Genomic DNA, 7,358 nt, shown 5'->3' on the forward strand with positions numbered 1-7,358 from the left:
GTGCAAAAAAATCACTCCCTTCCCCATGAGGGAGCCAACAGCCCAGCTAATCCTTTGAGGTTGCATGATTTTGATTTTTTTTTTGGACTCCCAAGCAGCATAGTTGATCAAGGTCTACATATACTATTTTAGCACTTATTCAACTTGTTGAATACAACAAATTGTGAAAGAGTTTAAAGTATGAGTCATATTTAACACTACATCCAGCAAACACATTCCATTTGAAAATAAACTAGAATGTTCATGGGTTGAATTCTGCAAAGGTAATTTCATGTCAATGAGAAGTGAAATAATAGATGATGCTGAAAGAAATGTGAGGCTGTCATACACTTGAGGTGCTAAGGCAATTGACTAATGGGAGCTAGGCCATTTGAAATATTCAGCCTTGGATATATTTTAGAGTTATGGATCTATTTATAAGATTGTCATATATCATTTAGTTTGTTCCCTTCACAATGCTAAAGCCTTTTACAGAGAATGAAGCCAAAGAATTGTTGGGCAGCAACAATTCAGCATTTTGACCAGCTGCCGTACCTGTCCAAAATACTTAGGTCAACTTCTCTCAGATGAGAAAATTGCTTCCTTGGTGTGAATTAAGCACAATTGGGAAGGGGTGCTAATCTTTCAAAGTTTTGAATCTGTTAACTCATTTCTTTGCTTAATGTAGTCAAAAGTATCTATGTTCCTTTCAAGAGTCTATTTGTAATTGTTTCAAGAACCTCTTTTTGGACTACATACTTAAATATTAAAAAATATTTCCCTAGGACAAAAAAGAATCTTAGTGAATGATTTTAGGATGGGCCCATGGAGAGTATCTCAGTGCTGACAAATCCTTGCAGCCAGGCTGTTCTAGTGGTGGCAAAGGCTTTAGACGCAGCTTCTCGTGGTAGAGCTTAGCTCCTCAACAGAGAGGGTTCTAAAGCCTCTTTCAGAGTTGATGTAAGATTTCTCTCTCAAGGAGCTATGCAGCATATTCAGCCTGGAGCTTCTGGGAATACCATCTGTGTAATGATTACAATCTTGAGAAATGCATGGTGGCCTCCACATCCTGGCAAAAAGCCTCATGTTGATATCTTTACCTTCTGACACAGACGAGCTGGTATTGACTGCCATCTGGCCCTCTTGGGCCATTTTCTAATTCTGTGAAAAATGCTGCAGTATCCTCAAATATCTTCCCATGAACCCCCTGAAACTTCCCATGAATTCTCAGACTTTGTCATGACAGTGACGTAAATTCTCCAAAACCAAATGATGTGATTGCTATGCCCTTTAGTAAAATTTATTTTGAAGTTTTCTAAATATTCTTTTATGATAGTGCTACCTTTTATACTCTAAACATTAGTGATATTATGAATGTAAGTGTAGGTTCAAAAGCATGCATTCTGGTAATAGGATTCATAGACTTTTGCAATATGGACAGAAATATATTTGCTTCTCTGTATTTTCAGTTTCAATAACAACTTGAGTACATGCATGAAACCTTCTTCTCTAATCGCTCTCACAATTCAACCTAAGAAGTTGAAATGATCAAAAAATAAAATACAATGAACAAAAAGCAGGGAAAATCTGCACCAAAACAGGAAATTCGGGAGCATTACCATTTTCCTGACTGCCATTTTGACTGAATTAACTATAATACAGATGGAGTAAAATTGAAAGAAATCACTGCAGCTTGGTATACACTCTTTCCCTAACACAGTAGTAAAAACAGCAGGAAAAGAGCAAAGTAGCTGGTAGAACTCAACTGCTACTGCTACTGCTGTTAAGTCGCTTCAGTCGTGTCCGACTCTGTGCGACCCAATAGACGGCAGCCCATCAGGCTGCACCGTCCCTGGGATTTTCCAGACAAGAACCCAACTGACACCTACTAAATGCAATGGCTTAAGACTAAGTATTAAAAAAACCTAAGATCATGGCATCTGGCCCATTATTGCATGGCAACTAGAAGGGGAAAGGTGGAACTAGTGACAGCTTTCCTCTTCTTGGGCTCCAAAATCACTGCAGACAGGGACTGTAGCCATGAAGTCAGAAGATGATTGCTTCTTGGCAGGAAGGCGATGACAAATCTAGACAGTAGGTTGAAAAGCAGAGACATTACTCTGCCGACAAAGGTCTATGTAGTCAAGGCTATAAAGGAGATCAGTCCTGGGTGTTCATTGGAAGGACTGATGCTGAAGCTGAAACTCCAATACTTTGGCCACCTCATGTGAAGAGTTGACTCATTGGAAAAGACTCTGATGCTGGGAGGGATTGGGGGCAGGAGGAGAAGGGGACGACAGAGGATGAGATGGCTGGATGGCATCACTGACTCTATGGACATAAATTTGAGTGAACTCCAGGAATTAGTGATGGACAGGGAGGCCTGGCGTGCTGCGACTCATGGGGTCGCAAAGAGTCGAACATGACTGAGCAACTGAACTGAACTGAACTGAATGGTCTTCCCAGTGGTCATGTATGGCTGTGGGAGTTGTATCAAAGAATTGATTGCCTTCAAACTGTGGTGCTGGAGAAGACTCCTGAAAGTCCCTTGGACACCATGGAGATCGAACCAGTCAATCTTAAGGGAGATCAATCCTGAATATTCACTGGAAGGACTGATGCTGAAGCTGATCATCTGATGAGCACAAACGACTCATTGGAAAAGTCCCTGACGCTGGGAAAGATTGAGGGCAGAAGGAGAAGACAGCGTCAGAGGATGAGATGGCCGGATTGCATCACCGATGCAATGAACATGAACTTGGGCAAACTCCACGAGATGGTGAGGGACAGGGAGGCCTGGCGTGCTGCAGTCCATGGGGTCACAAAGAGTTGGACATGACTGGGTGACTGAGCAACAAATGCAATGGGCCATAGGACAGACAGAAGCATTCTCCTTAGAATTTCTTTTTCTTTGAAGACTGATACACTGAGTTGTGGCTTCACTGGGAGGTTGTGAAGTTTATGCAAACAGGCATACTATAGAAAATGCAGTAGTAAAATATTGTACTAGAATAGTAAATAGAATTCTAGCTGAATACAAGTGGTTATTTTCCCTGACGGGGGGGGGGGGGGGTGGTGGTGGGGGGCAGCACCAGAAAGGAGGCCTGGACAGGCAAACAAGGTAAATAGTGTGGAGAAGAGGACACTAGAAAGCTGGGGATAACCGTGGCCACTCCCTTCAACATCTGCTTAGAGACCATGACATGGCCTTCCCAGGGCTTGGGCTCTTTCCCCCCATCCCTCAAGTTCGTTGGGTCTTACAAGACCTTACAAGACCACAGTGCATCTATCTGCCCTTCTAAATGAGGTCTGGAAAATGGTTTCTCACCAGGAAGGTAAAATGGAGGTTGGGAGTAATGTACTCTTGTGCTTCTAAGCAAATGTGAGGCCAGGAGATCCAAATTTTCACTCAAAGATACATAATAACACGGAGCAACAAAAAAGATTTTTCAACCTAAAGGAACAAGGAAAACAGGGTAATTTAGAGTAGAAAGACATCATTTAAAAACAAGCTTTTTGAAATGAAGCAGAAGTAAATTTACACTATCTACTTTGTGCACCCCATCAAATTTTAGAATACATGGACTTTAGGATGAGATGAAAGGTGAAATGAGAGACAAGAGAGAGAGATATATAAACTGTAGTATATGCACAAACAGAAAGATGAGGAAATAATGTAATAGTTCTGTAATAGAAGAGGCAAAATACGTATTAGAAGCAGGCAAGATCAGAACCAAATAAAATCAGATACGTAAATAAAAACTGAATAAAGTCAGATACAGAAGGAAATTAAAGAGAGTTTACAAAATTAAGAAGAAAGGGAAAAATTTAGGACACTTGTGAAACTCAGTGAGGAAATCCAATACACAGACATTATATGTTTCTGAAAAAGAGAGAAACAAAGCAAAAAGAAGAATCAATCAAGTTATTTCTTGATTGCAGAATAGAAATACCTATTTGAGATCTCAGAAAGAAATTAGTGGATTCAAAGACCTTACCATGTGCCCAGCAAAACTAATAGGAGAGAAAAGCTAGACACATTATAGGGACATTTATGAAATTCACAGATTCACAATAATTTTCATAATCATCTTGACAGATACTTAAAAAAGAATAAAATAAAAGTCAAGGGGTCCCTGAATTTCCTTTCACACCAGTCAGAATGGCTGCGATCCAAAAGTCTACAAATAATAAATGCTGGAGAGGGTGTGGAGAAAAGGGAACCCTCTTACACTGTTGGTGGGAATGCAAACTAGTACAGCCACTATGGAGAACAGTGTGGAGATTCCTTAAAAAACTGGAAATAGAACTGCCTTATGATCCAGCAATCCCACTGCTGGGCATACACACTGAGGAAACCAGAAGGGAAAGAGACACGTGTACCCCAATGTTCATCACAGCACTGTTTATAATAGCCAGGACATGGAAGCAACCTAGATGTCCATCAGCAGATGAATGGATAAGAAAGCTGTGGTACATATACACAATGGAGTATTACTCAGCCATTAAAAAGAATACATTTGAATCAGTTCTAATGAGGTGGATGAAACTGGAGCCTATTATACAGAGTGAAGTAAGCCAGAAGGAAAAACATCAATACAGTATACTAACGCATATATATGGAATTTAGAAAGATGGTAACGATAACCCTGTATACGAGACAGCAAAAGAGACACTGATGTATAGAACAGTCTTATGGACTCTGTGGGAGAGGGAGAGGGTGGGAAGATTTGAGAGAATGGCATTGAAACATGTGAAATGTCATGTATGAAACAAGATGCCAGTCCAGGTTCAGTGCACGATGCTGGATGCTTGGGGCTGGTGCGCTGGGACGGCCCAGGGGGATGGTATGGGGAGGGGGGAGGGAGGAGGGTTCAGGATGGGGAGCATGTGTATACCTGAAATTTAAAAATGTTAAAAATTATTTAAAAAAAAATAAATATGAAAATATAAAAAAAAATAAATAAATAAATTTACAGAATTAAAAAAAAAACAAAAAACAAAAAACAAAAAACCCTCCTAGAGCACTTGGTCATATCCATGAAAACTGGCTGACCCAAAGCAGTCTCAACTCCCTGTCCCCCTGGAAAAATGAGAAAGCCTCTTTGCCTCCAGAATCTCATATGACTCACCTGTGAATTAGACACAGCACTCTCAACTTCATAGTACTGTTATGAAGGCTGATGGGATAATGTACAAGAAAGCACCTTAAAAAAAAAAAAAAAGAATAAAAGTCAAGGGGTCCCTGAATTTCCTTTGACAACTCTAAAAATCAGAATAACCATAACGGTGATAATGATGAGTGACAAAAATAATAACAGACTTCCTGAGCATTTTAATGCATCAGGTATTATTCTATATGCTTTTACAAGATAGGTAATTAAAACCTCACAACTAGTTTAAGGCTTAAGTGTTTATAATATCTTCATTTTGTAGAATAATATGTTTAATATGGGCTTCTTAGGTGGTACTAGTGTTAAAGAGCCAACCTGCCAATGTAGGAGATGTAAGTGATGTGGGTTTGATCCCTGGTTGGGAAGATCTCCTGGAGGGAGGGCATGACAGCTCACTCTAGTATTCTTGGTTGGAGGATCCAATGGACAGAGGAGCCTGGCAGGCTATGGTCCATAGAATTGCAAAGAGTTAGACAAGACTGAAGTGACTTAGCACACAGCACATTTTTAATATGCCTAAAAAAATAGAAAATTTAAAAATAATAATAGAATACAAAATACAGTACCATGAATCATAAAAGGTACAAAATATAAGATGGTGGTTTAATTAAGACTAGCCAGATTAATTATGATAATAAATACAATTAAGTTAAATTCCCCTATTAAAAAATGACTCACATTGAGTAAACTAAATATAACCAAAAATTAAACACAATTCTATGCTGTCTATAAATTCTATGCTTCTATGCTTTCCTCCTGCCTCAAGTAACTTAGAACATTTGAAAGCAACAGGATATGCAAAAGTATTTAAAACAAATGAAAAGAAAATTTAAATAGAGAAACACTGTTAATAAAATAGATTTTAATGAAAAAGATTTTTAAATGAATAAAGAGGCTAATTTCAAATCAAAAAAGTTATCAGTGTCTTAAAGCTGAGCAATATACAATCACTGTGGGAAATAGAAATATCCCTCTATACTTCAAAGATTAATAGCAAGAAACAAATAAGGATCTAACAGATTTAGATGGTTTTAAAACAGATTTAACACATTTAACTAATATTCTTTTTCTTAAATCAGAGATAATATATTTTATTCAGGCATGTAATAAATATTTTTTAAAACTTCAAAATATATTACATTAAAAAAACTCTTTAAATGTATAAATGCAAAATACCAAAAAGTATGCAGGACTCATTGTTTGAACACAGTACAAGAAAATATATCTTAAAACTCCCTTACTCCAGCTGTTCAGGAATTAAACAATCACCACAATTTCCCTAAATAATTATTGGATTAAGGCAGGATTCAAAGATAAGAAAATAGGGAAACTGAGAACAGCACATACCAAAACATGAAGGATCCAGTCAAAACTGTAATCACAGGCAAAATCAATATACTTTAATGATTTACGTAAGAAATGTATTTTAATATGTTACAGCATAGCTATAAAACTTAAGGGAAAATTTATGACTCATTCCCATTAAATACAGCAAAGATGTCTGATATTATTGCTATTATTCAACATTCTTGAAGAGTTTCTAGCCAATGCAACATTTAAAGAAAAAGAATTCAGATAAATAAATATTATAAGAGATTTATATGATGTGAATTTTCCACATGGGAAATCCCACAAAATCAACAAAAAATGAATAAAATATAATTCAATAAAAAGGTGAAATGCAAATAAAGTATAGAAAAATTAATAATACATCTGTATATTATCAATAATCAGAATGAAATATAAATGAAGCACTAGTCACTTTAGAAATACAAAATTTAAATAAGTTCTTGAATAAACTTAAAAAGAAAGAAACTCATTAAACTTGTTTTTAATTTTTTATGAAAGAATCATTATAAAGCTATAGTTATAAATTCTGTCACTAAAAAGTTAGACAAACAGAATAGTCTAGAGATCTCAAAAGCAGACTCATGTTTATGTGGAAAATGAACATACAATAGAGGGAGCTTGAGAAACCTATATGCAGGTCAGGAAGCAACAGTTAGAACTGGACATGGAACAACAGACTGGTTCCAAATAGGAAAAGGAGTACATCAAGGCTGTATATCGTCACCTTGCTTATTTAACTTATATGCAGAATACATCATGAGAAATTCTGGGCTGGAAGAAGCACAAGCTGGAATCAAGATTGCCAGGAGAAATATCAATAACTTCAGATACGCAGATGATACCACCCTTATGGCA

At 37.2% G+C, this 7,358-nt stretch overlaps 1 long non-coding RNA gene across 1 annotated transcript; it reads right to left on the minus strand.

The window, feature by feature from the left end:
* Positions 1 to 3,315: 3,315 nt before the first annotated feature.
* LOC132344996 (uncharacterized) lies at positions 3,316 to 5,640 on the minus strand. Its single transcript, XR_009494094.1, has 3 exons — positions 5,469 to 5,640; positions 5,112 to 5,186; positions 3,316 to 3,433 (listed from the first exon to the last, which is right to left on the minus strand). It is a non-coding gene; the product is annotated as an uncharacterized lncRNA (long non-coding RNA).
* Positions 5,641 to 7,358: the final 1,718 nt, after the last annotated feature.

This window comes from Bos taurus, chromosome 3 (assembly GCF_002263795.3).
Source record: "Bos taurus isolate L1 Dominette 01449 registration number 42190680 breed Hereford chromosome 3, ARS-UCD2.0, whole genome shotgun sequence".
Lineage (NCBI taxonomy): Eukaryota > Metazoa > Chordata > Mammalia > Artiodactyla > Bovidae > Bos > Bos taurus.